The sequence below is a fragment of the Mercenaria mercenaria genome, chromosome 7 (genome assembly GCF_021730395.1).
Source record: "Mercenaria mercenaria strain notata chromosome 7, MADL_Memer_1, whole genome shotgun sequence".
In the NCBI taxonomy this organism is placed as follows: Eukaryota; Metazoa; Mollusca; class Bivalvia; order Venerida; family Veneridae; genus Mercenaria; species Mercenaria mercenaria.
This window is the reverse complement of record NC_069367.1, coordinates 5,763,297-5,787,037: the sequence shown is the minus strand read 5'-3', so window position 1 is coordinate 5,787,037 and position 23,741 is coordinate 5,763,297. Positions and strand designations below refer to the sequence as shown.

The window sequence follows — 23,741 nt, the reverse complement described above, 5'->3', positions numbered from 1 at the left end:
GGAACTAAATGAAACTTCGAATAAATATTTATGTTTTCATTGATTTCAACTATGCTTTTTTTCCTTATCACATATAACCACCCTTTCAAGTTGTACTCATTTACCCAGGACAACGAATATTTAAACCTTTGTCTGACAAAATAATATTGTTTTGTTTATCACTTTATCTGTAAAGCAGCTAGAGTGTTCCGTGCATGTTAATTACCCACAAATTTCTTTGTTTAATTAAACCCAAGTAAGTCCTGTTTACGTGAAGGCAGACTATTATTTAAGATTATTATAATAATGTATTTGTTTTCCTTTACTGCAATATTTCGTCTAAATACATCTAAATACGTTATATTTTTTATTTCAGATATTGATCCATTTAATCCAGAGGAGGAATATTATCTACATCTGGAAGGTGAGTAGTTTAATGCATTTATATGTCTACGATACTGTTACTTTGTTGCAAGCATTTAATTGTTCCGAATAACAGTCATGAATAAATGAAAAACATGAAAATGAGCTGTTATACGCCAGTACCTGTATATAAACATATGTCCAGTTTGCCGCCCCCACCCCCATCCACCCCTCGACCACTAGCGTCGATCACAAAACACAAGATCGTCTTGTATATCATTGTGTTAGAACTTTCGTACCGAGGTAAGATGACAATGATGACGAATGGATATAACTCATTAAAGAACAGTTAACGATTTTTGGTTATGTAAATTGCTTTTGTAAGTAGCTTCACGCTCTTACACTAATAATCGATATTCAGATTTGATAATTCAACATAAAGCTTCATTTGTCTATTTTATAAATGTCTGTTACATTAGAAACCAGGAATGTTGTCATCTATCAAATCACATGACGATGCTCATTTTGTTTTACATTCTTGGAAAAACGCCCTTAAGCTCTTGCCATAATCTATGAGCAAACTAACATTGATGTAAAAGACTCTAAGAAAATGCTTTAGCCTCCTGATATGTTTTGGTTTTCATAAAATCGATTCTTCAGATTCTTTGTATTTATAAAACAAAATTTGAACTTCGCAGCGCAGGAATTACTTAAGCAAATCTATATCTGATTTCCGAATATTTCATTGTTGGGGTATACATTTTGCACATTAAAATGCAAATCAATGTCCTGTCCTTCATCCGCTACTTTTATTCTGGTTGTCTCAGTCTTGTTCGATGTGAACAGATACACATTCGCATATACACATACACAATTACCATTCTACACTGAAATATACATTCAACATCTTCCACGTATAGTTTATATTTTAAAGGCGCTCGCTGCAGTATAGTATATTTTTTCCAATAATAGATTTTGATGAAATGCTCTGTATTAAAAGATAATGTTATCGAAACATGAAATAAAAATTCTAGGTCATTAGTTTTGTTTTAATTTTATTTGCCCCTTGACATAACGCTATTTTTAACATTTTTCAAAATTTTTATACTCCTAAGATACATTTCAGTAAAGTACAATAACAAGCATAAATTTGATTTCTAAGCATCTTTATAACGGAAAACAATATATCTATTTGAAGCATGCTCAGAGAAGTCAAAAGAAAAAATGATTTTGTAAAGAAAGGAATACTTTGTCTATTTTTGCATATTTTTGTCAATTTTAAATTGGTACTTCTGCTATCGAGTTTCACATAACAGAATTAAATCAAACTCTGCACATACCTTTGGTTATGCCTACCTAATCTAAAACAATAAGAAAATTGATAGGTCAACGTATTAGATTTCGCTGAAATCAAATTACAACAAGGAGCGTTGTGGCGAGCATTTATACGCAGGTTGGTACGAAATACGTAATAGTCTGCCTATATATCCAGAAAAGTGGCCTAGAAATTGCCTTTGATGGCATTTTTTGTTAATGCCCGACAGCCATGTTCTTTGTTAACTTTATAAAAATTGGAAAAGTTTCAGGGGGGCTGTCGCCTTCTAAGGGTCATAGTAAGGTCACAGCACAAGGTCAAAGGTCAACAAGTGCATATTTGTTATAAACGTCAGATTTTCGCCATTTTTGCTACCTTTTAATATAAACTTGTAATTTTTCGGTGATAATTATGAATTTTAGAAGTAAATAAATTACTTCGTGTAGATTTATTGCATTTGAGACTGGCAAAATTCAAAACGACTAGAGTTATTTCTATAGAATGAGCTTAATTTTTCGTACGCTCTGATATTTTGTTCATTTATAAAAGCTATCTTTTTCATGTTTGATATTCTAAAACTTCCATTTTCAGGCTAACACTTTTTAAAAAGGCTATTTGATTGCCTATATGATTGTCTGTATGAACAGTACAGGTAGAAAAATTCTATGGCGCGTATTATAAGACTGGTACAGTTAAACTTCGTTTGCTCGAATTAGGCTTATTCGCGTACTACTCTTGGCTCGAACTCATTGTCAGGTCTATATAATGTGTACTTCACGTTGACTTGTACTACTGATATCTCGAACACATTTTGCTTGTCCCTTCGAGCACTAGCGAACATAGTTTGACCTTAATACTGAACTATTGACAGATCTAAAGATTCTTTCGGAAGCATAGAACTCAAGGACGTAAAATAGCAAATTCAGTTTGATTAAGTCTGTTTGTGAGATAGTAGGAAATGTGTAAATTCTCTCAAGTATTACCTAAAATGGACTATCTTGTCAATTAAAAATCTATTCCAGTGGTTACGCATGTGCTGTAGTAATTTCAGGAATGCGTGGGCGTTTAGAAATACCATCTATGTACAAAAAGTAAGCGATATCAAAGGTTGAATATAGATATTAGATAACCGCAAATGTTATGTTGTTTTTATTTTCATTTCATTAGCATGAAAATGGTACTCATCATATTTTTGAATCAGCTAAAAAATATTTCTTTGCACATTAACATTAGGCTATTATAAGGACTGGTAACCGCTCTTCAAGTGTTTTCAATATCTACAATTTTGTAACTACCAGTGTTTGTTTATGTTGGTTCTATCAATGTCACACTCAAAAAGGCTTAATAATTGTCAGTGAATTTGAAAGTATATCAAATATTATTAGTATTATCTTTATGACTGTGAATATAGGGGTAAGCATGTTTGTTTGCCTGTTACAACGCCTTTAGATTTCCGAGTACTTGGTTGGTGATAGAACCGGATAGAGCAAACTTACCAATGTATCACAAAGGAATCTGATGTTATAAAATGAAACAAATGTGAGCACAAGCTATAGACGTCTTAGCCTGACATATTCAATCGACAGTATTTGTTTATTATAAATCCATCGTTTTGAATTTCAAATCTCTTCTTCATGCTCAGTCTTCTCATCATGAAGAAAGTTATTTTTACACATTGTATATCTCTAAGTTACTATCGAACGGCCATAATTCATCATTTTGATTAGCTGAACCATCATATGTCAGTAATCATGAAGATATCGAAAGGTATATTTTCAACATTTCACTGAATCTGCCTTAATGTTACTATTATAATAAATCTAAAGCAACCTTTCTGATGTTTTTATATCTTTATTTTTATATTTTAATTTGTAAAACATATGAATGACTAATGTTTCAGTGTCAAGATATACTAGCTTTCTTTTCACAATGTAATCAAAGACATCCTGTCTGAAACCAAGTGTCAGAAGTGTAAATGTTATGATCTGATTCGTTTTCAACTGTTGTTTTGAACAGGAAGTGAGAGTGTGGAAGCAAAGCCAAAAATTATAAGATTCGAAAAAGAAATAGCGTGCTGAATTTTCAGAATAAAATAATGCAAATATCGCATTAAGATCTTCGTTGATAGTTCTTGAAATGTTCTACTTTATTAAATTACAAATACATAAAATATGATGATAAATGTCTGACTGTTAGTAAAAAAGGAAACAAATTACAGCAAATCAAAGACATGGTGTATAGAGTAACTAGTTGAAGTCCTACAGATCTGTTCTGTTTTGTTTATTACCGTACATGTTCTGTGTATTGTGACCTATATTTCAGTTATTCCTCTAAAATGGTCCTATTTAACAATCACCGCGTGGACAAATTAACATAAATATATATCATATAAATGAATTATCACCGGTATTGAAATGATTACTTTAGAAGCTGGAGAAGCATTCCATATATGTAAATGTTACTTTCAACAGTATCTCAATCATGTAACGGCGGTCAATTAACCTAATCAGTGTTTCTGGAGTCTCTACAAGTATCAGCCTTTCCCCCGCAAGTAACTGCCAACTTTTCCATATGATTCAGAAGTGGAGGACGAAATTACTGCTTACAATGTCTATTATCAAATTATCATGGAGAACATACACCTCTCCTTGGGATCAGACTTACGACCCCGCGATCCTTAGATCTGCGCTCTCCTTATTGAGCTAAAATACTTGGTTGTATTCATGACAGTAAAGTGATTTTAACTGTTTATGTGAGAATTATTTATATATATTTATATTTAATTCATTTTCGTTGTAGTCTTCCTCCTCAAAATCAACCACATTTTTCCTTTCGCACACATTTATCAAAAGGTGTACAGTATGTAAATAATCTTTTGATAGTCAGTTCAAAGCTTAAATTCAAATTTTATTGCTACCTGACTTTTGTTTTTATCTTTGCCAAATTTTGACAGATTTGAATGAAAATTGGACACATTGTTTAATGACCAGTTCAGTTAAATAAACATAACAGCGATATCAACTGTGCGTACATTCATTGAGCCATATGACAGTTCAAATAAGGTAACCTAAAAATAAAACGTCATAGAATGGATGCAACTTGGTGCTGGTCTCTATGCGGAAAATACTGCCATCTGCAGTATTAAACAATTTTGTCATTAACTGGTGTCATTATTGACATCACAAACCTGATATAAAATTAACATATTCATATTGAAAATATTGACGGATGTTCTATTTCAACTAAACATTGTTGAACATTCAGAATATGATACTTTGAATTTCTGCCGTGACGAATTTACTAATTATGTGACTTTTAATTTAAGGGTTACCTTATTGTTACCCTTACGGTTAAATGAATATAATTCAGGCTATGATCGTTTTTATGTTTTATTATAATAAAATAATCATTAAACATTGTGTAGAACATCATTCAAATCTGTCAAAATTTGGCGATAAAAGAAAAAAAAAAACAGGTGTGGAGTTAGAAAAGTTGTTGAGTATATTATTAATAAATGCACTATTTTGCTTCCTTTAGTACCTTAGAAGTCATTTTCAAAAGTTCATTTTTGACCTTGACATGTCTGTGACCTTGAAATTACATTAAAATAATCCTTTGATACGACAGTACCAAAATATTTTTGCAGTTGATCTACATATATAGATTGGCAAACATGTCAAGTAGAACACACTTTGCCATCGTATGCCACTTTTCCTAGATATATATTATTCTATATAATATATATATATTATGTATATATATTTTTAATATTATCATCAGTTTTATTTACAAAATACTGAAGGGCGTTGAAAAACAATATTTAAACCAATTTAGATGTTTTATGAAAATAAAACGAGTGAACAGCGGTATAGTTTATCTGTAAATGCACTCATTTGACCTTTGACCCCATTATACTGTAATGAGGAACTCCATAAGGCGACAGCCCCTTTTAAATTTAATGTTTGATCCTAAGGAACACTTTTATAATAATATCCGAGCATTAACAAAAAATGCCATCATAAGTCACATTTTCCTCAGATATTGGCAGACTATAATCAATTTTTATTTCAAACAAGGGCATATATTGTCAAACTCTAGACAGTATTCTGTATTTGTCCACAGCTTAATTCACAGATACTTAACAAGAGGATCAAATGACCCAAGGTCGTTCTTTTTAGGAACATTTGGAATAAAGTCGCTGAAAGTGTGAATGTAGAAACTTTTTTTCTGGATTTCCATAGGAAGAAGTCATTTCATCATTTCGGCTGCCGCATCTTTTACCTTTAATATATTGATCTTAAAAGCAATAGGTGTTACCCACTCCATTTAGCCATTCATCCCACTAAGTTTGAAGAGTACAGTTTAAAGGCTTCTCGACAAATGCCACGGAAACTCTTTCAGTGTCTGAGAAGAGAAAATGACTCAAAGATATATCCAATTATCAAAGGCAGATTTCTTAATAAGCGGATTTTTACTTGTTTCTGATGTATTTTGATGTCATAGAACGATGTAGGTTTCCGTCTTTCTCCGAACAAACTCTATAGTTTACAAATACGGATGTACGCTATGGGTTCGGTACGACTGCGACTCAATGCAGAGTTGGAGCACCGGTATTTTACATACAAGGGTATATACCGGATTGAAGCAATTTGAACTAAATGTATTTTAAATGTATAACTTTTGTAACCATGGTGATACTAACTCTAACCTCTAGTCAGTAAATCATACATATTATGCACTAAATGCCAGCGAACATGCAATAATTTGCGCATTTTTGCCGTACGCGACATTAGATAATCACTTCCGGGCATGCGTAGAAGACCGCGTCTTCTCTGCAATGTACTACACCGATTAGAAACAACTAAATTGGCACGATGTTGGGGTAAATATTGACCCGTCTGGAAAAACTATCGCGAGCGCCTTTAATATATGCAACTCATATACAACACTTTCCTCTAGTACCAATCTGTTACCTACTCTCTAGCTTGTTACGGTACTAGTTAGACAAACGACAGTATGTGTATGCAATGTCACAGCTGTCGAGACGAGACGTTTCATTCATTGTTGTTCATATTGCATTAGTCTATCTTAAACTTATAATTGTATTTGGGACAGGAAACTCCTCCTTTACCGTTCATATATAGGACAATCTTATCAAGACAGAGAGCGAGGAATCGGTGAATTTTCTATATTGCATAAAAATGGATAAATAACCGGTCAGATTTTACACCACTCTTGCTTATTGATTGCATTCTATGAATGGTGGGGCGGGATGGGGAGAGTGGAGGAGAACCGATTATACAGTATATTTCCACTTCACTGTCTTTTAGTCTTTCATTCAAGTATGTAGATACATGCGTTCTTTGGAAACCGGTCAGTTTCTTCCCCCTTCACTGCCTTTTATAGTTATTAAATCATGTATGTAGATATATACATATTGGTCAATTTCTTCTCCCTTCATCGTTTGTTAAAGGTATCATATAAAGTCTGTAGACTATTAGTAATACTGCTTGTTGGTGACAGGATACGGAATACATGCTGTCAAGGGAGAGCGTAGCTTGAGGGTGGTATGGATTCTACAGACTGCGTATATCACGTATCTTGTCAGCAAGAAGCTGTGTAACGATTTTATAATGCCGTCTACCCTTTACTTCCATGTTATAGAAAACAAATTTGGTAAATGACTATTAACAAACCTACTTACAGTGCCGACTTGAATCCTGCAATGATTAGTGATCATTTGTGTGGCCATCATGTTTTGTTTACCATTATATGCACAATGAACAGAATTTTGAATGAATCACAAAACTCAAAAGCTCATATACATAGATTATTAACTGATTTTGATAAAAAAACACAATTAACTTCTGCTTCATCTCTTCGAAATCACCAGACTTCACAATGTCAAAACTGCCGGCTTTCACATAGTTCCTGTTAATTCCCATCATGCACGTAGATTCTCCCTTCACTGTCTATCATTGTTCAATTATATACATACTTGTCAGAGTTTCACTTCATCTCACTAATATAATTTATTTATTAGATCAGGCATGTAAATATATAAAGTATTTATAAATGATATATATACCAAACACATTTGAATAAGTAAATTTGTATTTACTTTTTTACTGAATTTGATCCTGCTACCTATAGGTTTGCATACACTTGAAAATAGTACACAACATACCGCTCACGTTAAAGAACCAGACTGTCTATTTGCAAAGAGCTAGGCAAAGTTAACTGAATAGGCCTGTTTCTAAAATGATTTCTCTTTATTTGTTCTGAGGGCATTATCTCACTCTGTCCCTCTGGTCAGATCGCTCTGTGTCTGTTCTAGTAGAGGATGAATTGCGCGCTCGGTGTTGCTGCGTTTGCCGTACTTAAAGCGCTTTTGAACGTGTTTATCATCAAAAGGGTGCTATATGAAATAATAATAATGAAAGAATACAAAATAGGTACAGTTTCGATCGATGAAACTGTCACGTTCCAGTTATCTTTCTTCACACAAAAAAGGACAAATCTAAGAAAATGCAGCAGGTATAATACTGTGAGTATTTAACGAATGATAGACGTAAAGTAAGCGGTTGTCACAACATTCATTATTTTTGTTAAACATGATCATATTATTTCTCATATCTTATAGACTATACAGTATTTCGAAAACAAATTTTAAATAAAACCAGTATAACCGTGTAAATTGTAAAATTTGACTTTAATATTTGCTTGCATACAGATAACATCCAACTTATATTACCTAATTAATCTAATGCAAGTAACTATCAAAACAGAACAACGTACACCATACTGTTATATCCTTTCCACAGACTTAACGTACTAAAACGTATTAGCATCTGATAGCCCTTTCAGGCTTCCGTAGAAACAACATTTATTACACGAAACTTATTTTGAAAATATTTCTGAAATGTCTAGGTCTGCAGCTTTCAAGTAAGGTTATATCGTACATCTGAGACACTCTCAGACAACATCAAAAATGACATTTTGAGTGATTTGATGAAGTTCCAAAATTATTAATGTACCCTTGGTCCGTTACGGACTCCTGTGGGATTTGCGTTTATCCAGAGCTCAAATATTTTCCCTAGATTAAAAGCTGACATGCTATACTAAATCCCAGGTAATTTCAATTTGTAATAAAGGGCTAAAAAAATGGCTCCCCAATAGCAAAAACAAAAAGGAAGTCCACGCGCATACATTTAGACGGGTGACCCCTGCACGTGGCCCCTGACTATCTACGAATCGAAATGCGGCTTTCTTTTTCAAGTTACCATTTCTATTTTTATTTTATTTACTTTCGAAAATAGCTGAAGGTCGAGTGACGTCATTTTCTGTGTTGTCAAAAACATACATAAGCCTGGCGTGAATGCATAAATATGTGCTGGCTGTCCTAAGGTTATATTTTGCATGTACTTTTGAACTTAAATCACTTCATCTCAATAAAAATAACGCATTAAGGTGATTGCCATTTCCAGTGACTGTTCAATTTAAAACATACCTGGATCTAGTTATAACTGATTCTTCTATTTATCAAGGGATTTAAAAATACAAATGTAATTTGACACAAATTTTTACCATATTGAGAAAGTGTGTCACGCTTGCGACCCGGGTTACTTGGGTCAAGTTCAAGGATATGAAATGACGTGCGCAAACAACTGTTGCATTCTTTGGAATACTTCGGGGGCATTTGTCACAAAATGTGACAGCTCTTGTTGATAATTGTTTTTTGCTATAACAGCAGGTGATAGGTTTTTTTATTTGTTCGTTTTTACACCCATCATTTATATTCTTAAGGTTTCTTAAATTAGATATTCAATATTATAATATGTAATTGTTTAGAAATAAGCGTTTAATCAACATTATCAGTTAAAATGTCAGTTTCAAAAACGGTTTTCCGCATCGAAAGGTTTACCAAAGCTTTTTCTGTTGATTCGATATAGTTTACGTTTTTACTATATCCTTTATGTTTCTTTTATAGAAATATCGATGTGACGGATTTGTATCAAGTTGTGCTGATTAAGTTTATTTCGTCCTTTTCAGAATTGAGATTTCAGGATGAAGGTATGTAAGGTTCACTTTATAATTGTGTATTCAATTAATAGCTTTAAGACGTGAGAGGACGAAGGTATATTTATAGGTTATTAGCTTTGTATCGGAAAATATGCACGAGTTCTTCAGCAAAAATATTGCGCGACTTTAGGAGCACAATATTCTTCCGCTGAAGAACGAGTGCATATTTCCCGATGCAAAGATAATAACCTTTTTATTACATACGCATCTACACGTATAAATATTATGTAAATACCATAAATATGTTCAATAGCCTGAATAGGATTGACAATACTGAACTAAATAGATAAAAATAGTGCAACAACACACACTGAATTACGTCACGCACCCGATATGAAATTCAGGCGTCAGTATATGGAAAAATATTGACGTTTCCGGTACCAGTGTAATTTAACGGAGAATAGAAACGAGTATGTAATAAAACTGTGTATTCAATAAATATAAATTTTAGAGTTTAAGATATTGCGCTCATCATAAATATCCCCTGTTGAATACTTTCTAATTGCTGTTAATATTTAATTGTTTTATTTTGTATCTGTGCAGTACAATTTTAATTGATCTAGCTTTTAAATACCGCCCGTGCTGTTTTATCACCTTTGACATTTTCATGTGTTTTCAAACCATTAAAAATACTTTTGTTCTGTGTTTTAGTTATTTCTTTTTAAATATAATATACATATCCATTGTTTAAAAGTTGATTAAGTAAATGCAATGCTTTAGTTTCGCATAATTTGTTAGCTCTTAAGGTTACGAAGAAGGTCTTGAGAGACAAAAATCAAATAACACCAAATCATAGAAAGAAATATTTGTTTGACATGAAAATTGAACAGCATGTAAAAGATGTATATTACTTTATGAAACAAGTGTCAGTATACTGATATAAACATTGAATTCTAGAAAATGACTGCCTATAAGGGCCCCACTTCCGTACAGTCAAACCACTTTTAAAACTCACCATTTTCAAAGAACTGTTACACATGTTCGTTTTGAGGCATTTTGAAATAGCGTGCCAATGGTGAAATTTCACATAACAAGGTGGAACACAGTTTTCAGCAATTGTTTATCTTTATTTCTTTACAAATGGCATTCATTTTCAAAGGGAAACAACTTTTTCTCGACGATTACTTAAAATAATCGGAAAAAGTTGTCTCTCTTCGAAAATAAATGCCTTTTGTACCTAAAGTATTCCGTAAAAATTGTCTTTAGGCGGTCCTTTTCCGAAATTCAATGTTTTTATCAGTATACTGACACTAGATTTTTACATGCTGTTTAATTTTCATGTAAAGACAACTCTTTCTTTCTATGATTTAGTGTTGTTTGAGTTTGTTTCTCAAGGCCTGATTCTCATCCTTAACATTTTTTTTTCATTCTAAACACATATGTTTATAACAATGAATCGGCCGAAACCATTCAACGTCTTTGCCATCTCTTGGTGCTATACTGACATTTGCATATCAATGTGTCCCTCCATTTACGTACGGGGAGACATCTTATACGAGGTTTCATCAGAACAGCGGAATCTGCACAATTCAGAAAATATAGGTTTTGTGGTTTTATGAGGTTTATATTGTGCAAACATTTACTTTCACTGCAGACGAGAATTGTCAAAATAGATTAACAATAAAAAACGAATTCTGTATTGGCTCGTTTTGTTTATTTTCCTAACTTGTGGCCGATAACAGTAATTTGAAATCTTGATGAAAATAATTGATAGGCATTTTGGTAATATATATTTCAATACAAAAGCTTTCGTTAAGATCATCGAATCATACTTAATGTTGTAAGTGTTGTCTTATCTTAAATGATATTTTACAATTTCACAACATGCATCTTTCATTAGAATCTTAAATTTAAGGATAATCCAAATATATTTACACCAGAATTTAAATATAATAAATGATTTATTACGATTTGAAAGTATAATTACCCCTGTTACATAACTCAATAGTTTCTGATTTAGTAAAATTTTTATTTTGTTTTACATAGAAAATATTGTTTAACGTATTCTCAGAATAAGTGTTTACACCCCGAATAACAATTCAATGGGAAAAAAGCATTAACATATTTTCAAGACTTATTATTGAAACGTAGAGGAAAAACAACTTCCGCTTAGCATATACATGTAATTTAGGCCGTGAGCTGGACAAAACATTGGTACCATTTTTCTGGTAAATTTTCTATGTCACTTTTGGAAAGATATATATGTGCACTTCTAAAAAAATTCAGGGGGGCCTGTCTACGGCACAGCTTAAGGTCTGAAATCAAGCGATTTCAAAATGGCTTCCAAAATGGCGGCCATTTATTTGAAAATGTTAATTATTCTTATATTTTACCTACCTACTACCTCTTAATGTCTAAAGACATGCTTTTGATAGTTTTTAGCACTTACTGATGTGTTACATACATTAGTACAAACAAAAAAACATTTTGACTTTAAAAAATTTAATTTTTGTGGCAATAAACGTACAACATATTTTTTCATCAAAATAGTATACTTTTTCATTTTAGATATGCTGATAATGGTATTTACCTTGATATTTCAACTGAAAAAGTCAATTAGGATTATATCTAGAAAAAAACACCACTTATTTTAGCTGATGTGGTCTTATTATTAGTGAATCATGCGAAATAAATGTGGGTGGGGTAATCACATTTAAACAGTCACTATTTTTACTGATAGTATACATAATTCAGGTGTATGCAATATGGCAACATTTTATTTCCATTTAATTAAATTAATTAAGTCCATAAATAAGAAAAAATGATTTTTGAAATATGAAGATGAAGTGTAAAAAGACTGAAAAGGAAAGTGTAATAGTCTTCGGATAGTCACTATTATCCGGATTTTCATGATTGATTGAGCCATGTTCTTAAATAAGTCACTTTATTACAGTGAATTTGTATACTCAGTTCTGTAAACAAAATGAATTTCTGATTCTCTGTTTAAAAGAAAACATTTTGACAATTAATAAATGTTGTTAAGTTTTAGTTGTTTAAAATGGACAATTTATATATTACCAATTGGTAACGTATTGTAAAAGAATGTACCTGTTTTGATTTGTAACTATAGATATTTACATATGCTAATAAATGTTCTTTTTGTAAACAAATCAGAATATGTAAAAGGTAAATGAAATAATTATAGTTTTTATTTTTGCTACTTCCAAGTAGGGTACATATTAATCATATGCGAAATGTTTTTTTCTTAAAACAAATAAATGTCATGTAGGTCATAATAATGAAGGGTATTAAAAGCAGTTCCTTCAGACGATACAATTTTATTCATGCCAAAAGATTAGGCGTATTTCTGTAAAATAAACAGTTCATATACAACTTTGAATATTAAACGAAAACAATGCCCAATGTAACATTTTGTGCAATAGTAACGTAAAATACCAAATATGAAACACATTCAGCTCAGTTTCCATAATTCACTTCACGGTAACGCACTGCTTTGAATAATTGCTATGTACAAATCCTTACAAAACAGTTTTGGTCTGTAAATATTAATTTTGAATTTTTAAATGCTAGTTATATCTATAAACTTGTACTTGACAAGGTTAATGTGAAATGAATTTTCTATAGAAAATGAATAATTATTAAACTGAGTTTATTGTTCATATCATTTCGAAACGAAATACGAAGATGATGTTTCATAATGATAACTGAATTCATAAAAGGATAAAAACTACTTCAAAAGTTGTAAAGTTTCATTTTAATAGAACTGAAAAGATTACATAGAAATGTGACATTTGATATTTTGGTAATGTATTTTATGTAATTTATATTGAAGAATCCATTAATCTAGAGTATAATATATATTAAAAATATGTTTTATATACAAAGTATAAAATACTTTAGGGAAATATAAAATCACCACAGTTACTGTTATAAGAAATATTATTAAAATGAATATGCAGTAATATGTTTATTTCTTTAATAAACAATTGTCGCGTAAATTACATCAATAAAAAGGTATTAAGTATTTGTTAACTCATGCAAAATTTTGTTGATGGGATGTGATGAAGTAAATTATTATAAAATAAAAATTTAAGTACAGCTGAAAATTAAAACATTGCTTTGAACATAAACTTCAAACGCAATTTTCATTGTATAAGTAACGTTATATGTTTAGTCACGTAAATTACAAAAAAAATGTGTAACATTTTGACTCTACTTGACATTTTTACTTTGCAAGAGCTTTTTTTGCATCTAAGTAAGTGATATATGATAATTTATATACCTAATCTTTACAAAATTATATAGAATTTTACATCAAAATATGATAGATATTTTTCTCAATATTTTAACAAAATTATGGTTGTCATAGAAACACATAAAACTCGGTCACTAAGCTGTGCCATAGAGAGGCCCCCCAAACTTTTTCAAAGACTACAGACATGTATCTATCCAAAAAACACTAAAACTTTTTGCCAGTCTGATTGGTATCAATTTCTTAAATTTGGGGTCTTGGCTCACGGCCTAATTACAGTTAAGCACCAATTTTGAAAGACCGACGAATGACAGAGATTGAATGACATTAAAAGCTTACTACATCCACTATAATGCTGATGTGAGCTCTTGAGAGCTAGGGGATGTAAACGTACATTGCAAAGATAATTTGATCGTCTCGCAAAACTAGAACATAAACCGTTTAATATAATTCATTCTGCGTCCGATACAAATGACAATCCTTTGTTACATGTAATCATTATGATAGCTCTTTGTAAAACATTAGTCGAGCATGCATTAAAAGAAACAGTGTATGAGGTAGGTTAGATAATGTTAGCCATTGTAACTATTGATATCAACGATACCATTATGATTAATGATCAAATACTAGATACTTTCGGTCTTAAGTTTACATATTATAAAAGATTATTAACAACACACGGAATTTCATAATCAGAATCGTAAAGCAGTTTCAACACAGACAAACATACGCGTACGCACGCACAAACAAAGATAAACCAAACCCACGAGGACAAAATAATATATCAGTGGATCACCTTTAAATGCACTGTGACAAATACACACTTAACCGTTTTAACGGGTTTATGGTGCACCTATCCTCACTCGCCTTCCTTTTTCTTTGCGTATGTAAATGATAAAATGATTTTTTTTAAGTTCACTGGTGAAGTTTCATGGAGCTTAGTCGTCTATAGTATAGATTTCAGGATGTAGATTATACACAACATTTTACTGTTGCCAAAACAACCAAATATTTTGTTTCAGAAAAGAATGGTATAACATGAATAATCTCTATATTGCCCCTATTCACAAAGCAAATGTCATAAATCTTTCTTATATGCTTTTGAAATACCTTAGAATTCATCTTTTTTTTTTCGCACGAACGGTGAACTTGAAGTCCTCGTTGAACCGTAAGGTTACTAGGAATATGTCAGTGTCTATATTCAAATCTTATAATACAAGAAATTTATCAAGCATAATAACTCACTGCCAAAGTGTAGAAAACGTTTTAATGAAAATATAAATTCAACAAGGAAATCTATTTGAAAGTCACTGATGCTTTGATAAGTTATGGTCCCATGGCTTTTGATATTTCAATCTAACCACATTTCAAAGGAGTATTACTTGTTACTGACAAATTCAGCCAAATGATGGCCCTCTATTGCACACTTTAATTGACAGTGAATATCTGAAAACAATGAGTATATGACACAATGACACATAAGGAAAAAAAAGACATTGGAAAGTCAAAGGTTGGAATCAAGATGATTCTATTTAGAAATATTCTGACCAGTTGAACATGTGGTCACAAATTGGAAACTATGCTTCAAAGTTAAGGTAACCGTAACAATTATATAAATATATAACTGTTAAAGGAATCTGCAAAAATGTGCGCATTCTGAAATTACATCACTGTACCTATCAACAAAGAAAATAAAACAAAAGGTTTAAGATAAGTTAACAGCGGCACTTCTCAGGTTTATTTCAACATATATATGCTTATTTATTCTTTTATTTTTATGCAGGCAAAATGTAATTTTCCGTATTTTTTTATATTTTTTTTATACATGTATTCTCTTCAAAGTTCACTGAAAGGTTATTGTAAAATACATGAACGCTCCCTTGTCCGTAATTTATGCGTTGCAGTATGGTATATCTGCGGTTTATTCTATTTATAGAAAGTGAGATAGGTAAGTAGGTCATGCTAAGGTCAGAAAACGTGACTTACAGAGTAACCTCCCTTATCAATAAATCGGATCAACATTTTGATGGAATTGTTTTTTGTTTTCGTTTAGCCATTTTTTGTTTATTCACTAAAATCTATTGTACAATATCGTGGGTCCTTTTACAAACTATTCATTATGTTCAGTTTATCATTCCGAAACTATTCATTACCATCTTTACAGGGTCCAAAATAAAAGTGTATTCCATATACCATCTTGCGGTGTCGAATGAACATTGGTTATCAATACTGTGTTCAACGTTACCTAACAGCTGTTTAAAATTGTAAGTCGATCATGCATTAACAGAAACATTTAATAAGGTAGATACATATGTTTGCATTGCTGTTTACAATTTAAATGAAGCTGTACTGATATCTACGTGGAACTACATCTTGATATTATTTTTCCTTTTATTCTTGCAGGCGAAATTTATGTGTCATAGTTTTATGATAGTAGCTGGAATTAAAAATATTCAAAGGCATTATGTTACGCAACAAAGGCATGTGTGGCAACGTTAAATTTCTCAACACCGCTATATGTCGCAACCCCGTTATATGTCGCAAGGTTGAGGTTATATGTCTCAACCACCGCTAAATGTCGCAAAATCGTCTGCCGCTAAATGTCGCACCTTTAACATGTTTAACGTTAAATGTCGCAAAAATTTGCCCACCGTTATATGTCGCAACTCCAACGCTAAATGTCGCACAGCAAAATAAGATAAGTTAAACAGTCTTTAAAACTTAGAGATCGGATTGGGTAACGCATGCTTACATGCATCAGTATGCAATTTGGGGATTTGGGAAGGGCTGAAAAAAGTTTTCACTCCAATCTTTACGTTTGCATTTCAGTGGTCACGTACCATTCACACGTTATATATTCTATATGTAAAGGTTTCAGCACTAACGTAGTACTCTCCACAGTACTAAATTTATTTCATGTCCAAACTATGTAATTCTTTTGAGTCCTGTTTAGCTCATGAAATATAATTGTAGCGCGTTTTCGCGCGTTGTACACATATCACATGTCTCCAGTCGAAATAAATTTCGTTACACAATAGCCCGGGGGCCAGAAATTGTTGATGGAGGATGGAGGAGAGAGGGGGAGAGGGGGGGGGGGTGCAGTTTAAAACAAAAGCGTCAGCGGCGAAGTGCGTTAGGTACGGGGTTCCTCTATCAGTATTTGTGAGAAAGTTTTTTTTTATGTACAGGTATGAAATGGTGGCCTGTGGTGCATTTTTGTCTATTATCTAGGCACGTACTAGAAGGGCAGTCCCCTTATTTTAGGAGGAAGGGGTCATTTCCCATTGACAATTGTGAATACAGGTATGGAATGCTTGACTTTTATTGCATTTTTTGTTCAAAATTACGGTGTATGGGGGGATTATCCCTGCCATTTTCGAGGGTTCAGGGGCTCTCCCTGGGAAAGTTTGAAAAATTGAAAAACAGGTAAAAAATGGTTGCATCTGCTGTATTTTTTTGGTCTTAATTTTAAGGTACTGGAGTGGTATTCCCCTCATTTTAAGGGATCAAGGGTTCGTCCCCCTAGAGAGTTTTGAAATATAAGTATAAAATGTTTGCCTCTCGGGCGTTTTGGGTCTACATTCTGAGAACATATTATTTCCAAAATAGTCGGATGCAAGTTAGATTAATATAAGTCAATACTAAGCCAACAAGGGTGGGGTTGGGGTGGGGGATCGGTTCGCGTCGTGATCCGGGCCTGTTACACAACAGGATGTTTAACTACGCGACACAAAGACTGTAACTGTGTTCTTTCTCACTGTTTAAAAAGGGAATAAATCGGAACGTGTTTAAATGTGCCCTTACGAAACAGAAATTCTTTTGTGTATCCGCCTACATATACATGTATGTGTGTGTGGATCTGTGTCACACTCATGTACAGCTATACGACCATTTTCAGAGCTAGCTCTATGTGAAAAGAAACAACATGTTGTGCAATCGATTTCAATAAATCTTTCAACTTTTTGTTCTGGACACACGTTTCATACTTTAAACTGTGCTTCCTTTTTATTCATGTAATTATTCTTTGTACCTAGCTACCTAGCTGGCGGTTCACCAACCGGTCTCTCTTCAGTAACACGACTTGCCTCCAACATGACCTAAATCTTGTCCTTTAGGCCATCGCAACAGGATATATATTGAAAAATGTAGCTATGTATACGAAAATGCAACGAAGTTAAATGAAAAAATATAGGCCTTCCGAATGTATTATAAGAAAGAAACTTTCTCAACGTCATTTTTCGTATTCGAAATTAAAGAAAAATATCTTAAAATTTGTCTTGATATCACAATTGTACTAAAATATTGTATGTATAAGTCATGTGAGAAGTTTTTTTTTTATCTCAGACCATAGTATTATATTGTATAAAATTGAACGCATATGTTTATACGTTAAAAGTGTAATTATATTGACAAATGTATTCTGTGAGAGGTACATGTATAGGTCTTTTTCTTACTTTCTCATTTATTTGTTATTGTCTCATTACAGAGTTTCTAGATTGATACTTTTGCGATATTTATGATTGATATCCAGTTAAGGTATTGGACCCGTAATAGAGTATCTCCTTTTTGAAGAGTATTCAATTACTACCATAAACCTACTTTGACTGCAATTTTCAGGGGCGCGTAGGTTCAAACCCCACTGGGACCAAATTTTTTTTCTCCATGTTTTCCTTTTTTCTAGTTAGTTTTTACTTCTTTCAAGACTAATTATGGATGAATTGTACAAAAGTGGAAAATTTTCATTTTATAAGCGATTTTTTGCTGTTCAGTGTGAATTTACCTCTGAATCAGGAGGGTTAGAGTTAGACATCTTTAAAAAATACTGAGTTACGTGCGGTAAAAGTTCTCTATTTTGCCTTTATTCTTTAGATTACATATTGTGGAAGAAATGCAGGTAGGTTTTACTATTGCCCCAAGGTTATCTTTTAATGAAGTGAGCAAAATTCAAAACAGACCCACAGGATTCGACCTTAATTTTTCAATGTTGGAGTTAGAATTCTGTTTCATTAAATCTGTTTACTTGGGGCACCCTAGATAAAAATGATTTTTACAGTTTTATTTTGTATTTTATAACTGTTTAACAATAGTTTGATGTTTCTTTTATCAAAATTAATGCTGTAATGAATTCTCTGCAAACGTTTTAGATAGTGGCCATCACATTGAATTTTGTCTCTTCTTGAGCGTGAGGAAAAACCATAAATTATACAAAATTTACAAAAAACGGCACGGTAAAAATTGTTTAAAATTTGCAACACAGTGTTAAACATGGTCAACTTTAAGACTATACCAAGCAAATGCCATTTTTTAAACATTACTATTAGGGGTCCAATAGCTTAAAGAACTGGCTTATGGCTTATATTAAACAAAAAGAAAAAAGAACTAAATAAAATATATATTTGATGGTTGCCTGCAAGCTGGTAGTTTGATTTGGAACATAAGGAGCTTCTGGCAGTTTCTTGCCAATAATTTATTTCTATTAAACGTTATGATTGAATATCGTAATACTTCAATTCTAATTGTTTTGCAGTATGAAATAAATCTCAAAACAAAACATAATCTGCATCTTTCGATGTTTTATTCTGAGATATTTTCTTGAATCTTGACCTTTTCAAGACTGTCGAAATTTTAAGAATTTTTGGGAAACGTTTTTTTTTTCTCGTACGGAATGCATTAGATTAAATTAAAAAATATTCGTACTGAAGTCTTGTGAAACAGACACAAAATCGTTTAACTCTGATTATTGTTTAATTTCTTTTTCCACCTGGTTCAAGTCTCAAAATTCATTTTTATCTATTTTGAAACACATTCATTAATTTGATTGAAACGTATAATAAACATGCAACATTAATTGAAGTACATGTTGCGACATTTTATCGATGGACCTTTGTTCTGAGCAAATTCTAATACGAATATCAGTATAAATACAAGTTACTTGAATAGCTCTGACTTTCAATGAAGAAAACGGATATCTATTAAAAATGGTATATAAAGACGGAAACAAGTCTACTCATTGTCTGACAAAAACGTTATTATTTTGATGCAGCTCTCTAGTGGCAATATATTTTCGGACATGTTAATTTCTTCCAACCCTTCAAAGGCTTTGTTAAATTAAAACTGAGTTAATTCTTTTGGATTTAATAGTACATCAAAACAGAAGTGTGTGGTTGCATATATTGTCATGTTTCAATTATGAATTATTTTTGTTATTTTAGCATATGGTATGGATTTAACATATGATATGGATTCAAGCGATTTGGATGGTGAGTCACCTAACACATTATAGACTTCTATGTCAACGGGTAAAAAGAAACTACTTTTTCACGCATTTCCTTATTTCTGTTTACGGACGTTTATCTGTTTATATCCCGTGATTTGTGTACATACTCTCGTATAAGAAAGATAGTTATTTCTATTTGTTTATTCCTACTATTATTTTTAAAATACGGTTTGCAAGAGAATCAATCTGTCAGAATAAAAGGCTTATATGTATATGTATATGTTATTTAAGGAAAAATATCATTCGTCTGTTAAGCCTCGCACAAAAAAAGTAATGGATAAGGGTAGACTTGTCGGAAGCACAGAGCACTAAAATACAGCCCCTGAGGCACGCATTTGCAAAGCAGGCCCAAAACAAAAAGAAGTTGTACTTGAAATATATTTCAGACGGATTGCTTTACAACAAACAAGAAAACATACGCAACAGACCATACAAGACAGACAGAAAACCAGTTGAAAATAGGGACACTGCCATGGAACGGCCAGTATCCTATATAAAGGAAACTGGGGCTTTAAACGCGTTTGAGGCATGCTAGACTAGCCACTAGACTATTTCTACATTTTTCCTTTTATTGACGAATTCAATTTCATAGAGACATAACCCAATCTAGTTTAGAGATTTTCACAGAGGAATGATGTTGAAATTATCAGTCTAGTACTATCCGAAATGCTCTCAGAGAGATGATTGGCACCTTTGGCTATTGAGTACCCGTGGATAATTTGGTACAGCATGCCAGTGGTCAGATGTTATGCTGCTGATCCTAAATCTGTTTACCTAACTGAATTTTAATGGTGATAACTGAAGAACCATTCTCATTCTGAATAAAATATAAACAGTGGAAACTCCACAGGTCGCTCAACACAACAAAAACGAAAATGTTGCAGGTTCGGTTTCATTGTGCCTGTTCATGGACGGTAGTGGAAATGCATGCTACCGTCCACGCCCTCTATCCCCGGGTTGAGCAGAACTCAACATTTACATATGCTAAAAGTACAAAAAGCAATTTAGAGACATCCGCAGATGTATTCAAACGGCGGTGAACATAGAACCTCCAATGATACACGTGTTGAGGCGTGTAATTCCATAAAGAGCGGCGTTTGGTCCCCAGATAAAATAAAGGGTTTGCCCCAAACGAGAAAACAATGGGCAGAACTAAACAGATTGAAATTTAGGAAGGGGATCTGAGGTTATGGAGCCTGTGTATCATAGGAACAGTCTAAAGACAAAATTAAAAAAGCAGACACCATATCCAAGGGGTGATTATACAATACCCAAGGCTATGAAAACGGGAGTATTGGAACCACCCGGGCCGAAATGGTCATGTTGAGAAACTAAACAGTATCAACAACACGACATAAAAGTCGTGCTGAACTATCTGAGAAGATCGAAATATAACAGACAATACCGGTAATATTCATTTCTTAACTTTAAAATATCACCACTTCTCAGCTGAAATATAGCTGTGCGGAAAAGGCGTTTAGCTACTATTCTCGGGGTTGCAGGTTCGAAGGTCCGAGTCCTATGTCTGTCATTAATTTTTTTTAGCTCACCGGAGCACAAATTGCTCAATGTGACCTATTGTAACCGGTCATTTTCCGTCGTGCGTCGGCGTGCGTCGTGCGTCAACATGTGCTTTGTGAACACACTAGAGGCCACATTTGTGACCCAGTCTTTATAAATCTTAGTCAGAATGTTAGTCTTGATGATCTCTAGGTCAAGTTTGAAACTGGGTCATGTGAGATTAAAAACTAGGTCAGTAGGCTAGATCAAAGGAAAAACTTTTGAACACTCTAGAGGCCACAGTTGTAACCTAATATTAATGAAACTTGGTCAGAAGTATTGTCTTGATGATTTTAGGTCAAGTTTGAATCTGGGTTATGTGAAGTAAAAAACTAGGTCACCCAGTCAGATCAAAGGAAAAGCTTGTGAACACTCTAGCGACCGCAGTTTTGACTCAATCTTTATGATTCTTAGTCAAAATGTTTGCCTTGATGATCTCTAGATCAAGTTTTAAACTGGGTCATGTTAGGCTTAAAACTAGGTCACCTAGTCAAATTCAAGGAAAAGCTTGTGAACACTCTAGCGGCCAGAGTTTTGACTCAATATTTATGATACTTGGTCAGAATGATAGTTTTGATGACTTCTAGGTCAAGTGTGAAACTGGATTATATGGTGTCAAAAACTAGGTCAGTAAGCCAGATCAAACGAAAAGCTTGTGAACACTCTAGAGGCCGCAGTTGTGACCCAATATTAATGAAACTTGGTCAGAATGATTATCTTGATAAGTTTCGGGTCAAGTTTGAATCTGAGTTATGTGAGGTAAAAAACTAGGTCACCCAGTCAAATCAAAGGAAAAGCTTGTGAACACTCTAGCGACCGCAGTTTTGACTCAATCTTTATGATTCTTAGTCAAAATGTTTGCCTTGATGATCTCTAGGTTAAGTTTAAAACTGGGTCATGTGAGGTTAAAAACTAGGTCACCTAGTCAAATTCAAGGAAAAGCTTGTGAACACTCTAGCGGCCACAGTTTTGACTCAATCTTTATGATTCTTAGTCAAAATGTTTGCCTTGATGATCTCTAGGTCACATGTGGGGTCAAAAGTAGGTCCCTAGGCCAGATCAAAGTAAAAGTTAGTGAACACTCTAAAAGCCAAAGTTGTGACCCAATATTTATGAAACTTGTCCAGAATGATTGTCTTGGTGATTTTAAGGTCAGGTTTGAATCTGGGCCATGTAGGGTCAAAAACTAGATCAACCAGTCAAATCAAAAAGAAAAGCTTATGAACACTCTGGATGCCAGAATGTTGACTCTTTATGATACTTAGTTCGAATGTTTGTCTTGATGATATCTGGGTCAAGTTTGAAACTGGGTTATATGGTGTAAGAACTCGGTCAGTAGGCCAGACAAAGGAAACGCTTGTGAACACTCTTGAGGCTACAGCTTTGACCCAATATTTATGACACTTGGTCAGAATAATTTTCTTGATTATTTCTAAGATCAAATCTGGGTCATTTAGGGTCGAAAACTAGGTCACCCTATCAAATCAATGGAAAAACTTTAAACACTTCAGAGGCCACAATTTTGTCGCAATTTTTATTAAACTTGGTCGGAATATTTGTCTTTATGATTTTTAGGTCACTGGTTTATATGGGATCAGAAACTAGGTCAATAGGCGAGATCAACGGAAAAGCTTGTTAACAATCTAGAGGCAACGGTTGTGACTCAATATTGACGAAATTTGGTTGGAATGATTGTTTTGATGATTTCTAGGTCAGGTTTGAATCTGGTTTATGTGGGGTTGAAATCTAGGTCACCCCATCAAATGAAAGGAAAAACTTGTTAACAGTTTAGAAGGAAAACTTTTCACTCGATATTGATGAAACTTTGTCAAAATGTTTGTCTTAATTAAAGTTCGAAACTGGGTCATGTTGGGTCAAAATCAAGGTCAGTAGGCCAGCTCAAAGGAAAAGCTTGTGGACACTAGAGGCCACAGTTGTGACCCAATATTTAT

The 23,741-nt window shown here is 33.1% G+C and overlaps 1 long non-coding RNA gene across 1 annotated transcript; it reads left to right on the top strand.

Moving 5' to 3' along the window:
* The first annotated feature begins 354 nt into the window (after positions 1–354).
* LOC128558408 (uncharacterized) lies at positions 355–22,234 on the top strand. The gene is made up of 4 exons (XR_008371583.1): positions 355–403; positions 9,710–9,730; positions 20,165–20,212; positions 20,616–22,234. It is a non-coding gene; the product is annotated as an uncharacterized LOC128558408 (long non-coding RNA).
* Positions 22,235–23,741: the final 1,507 nt, after the last annotated feature.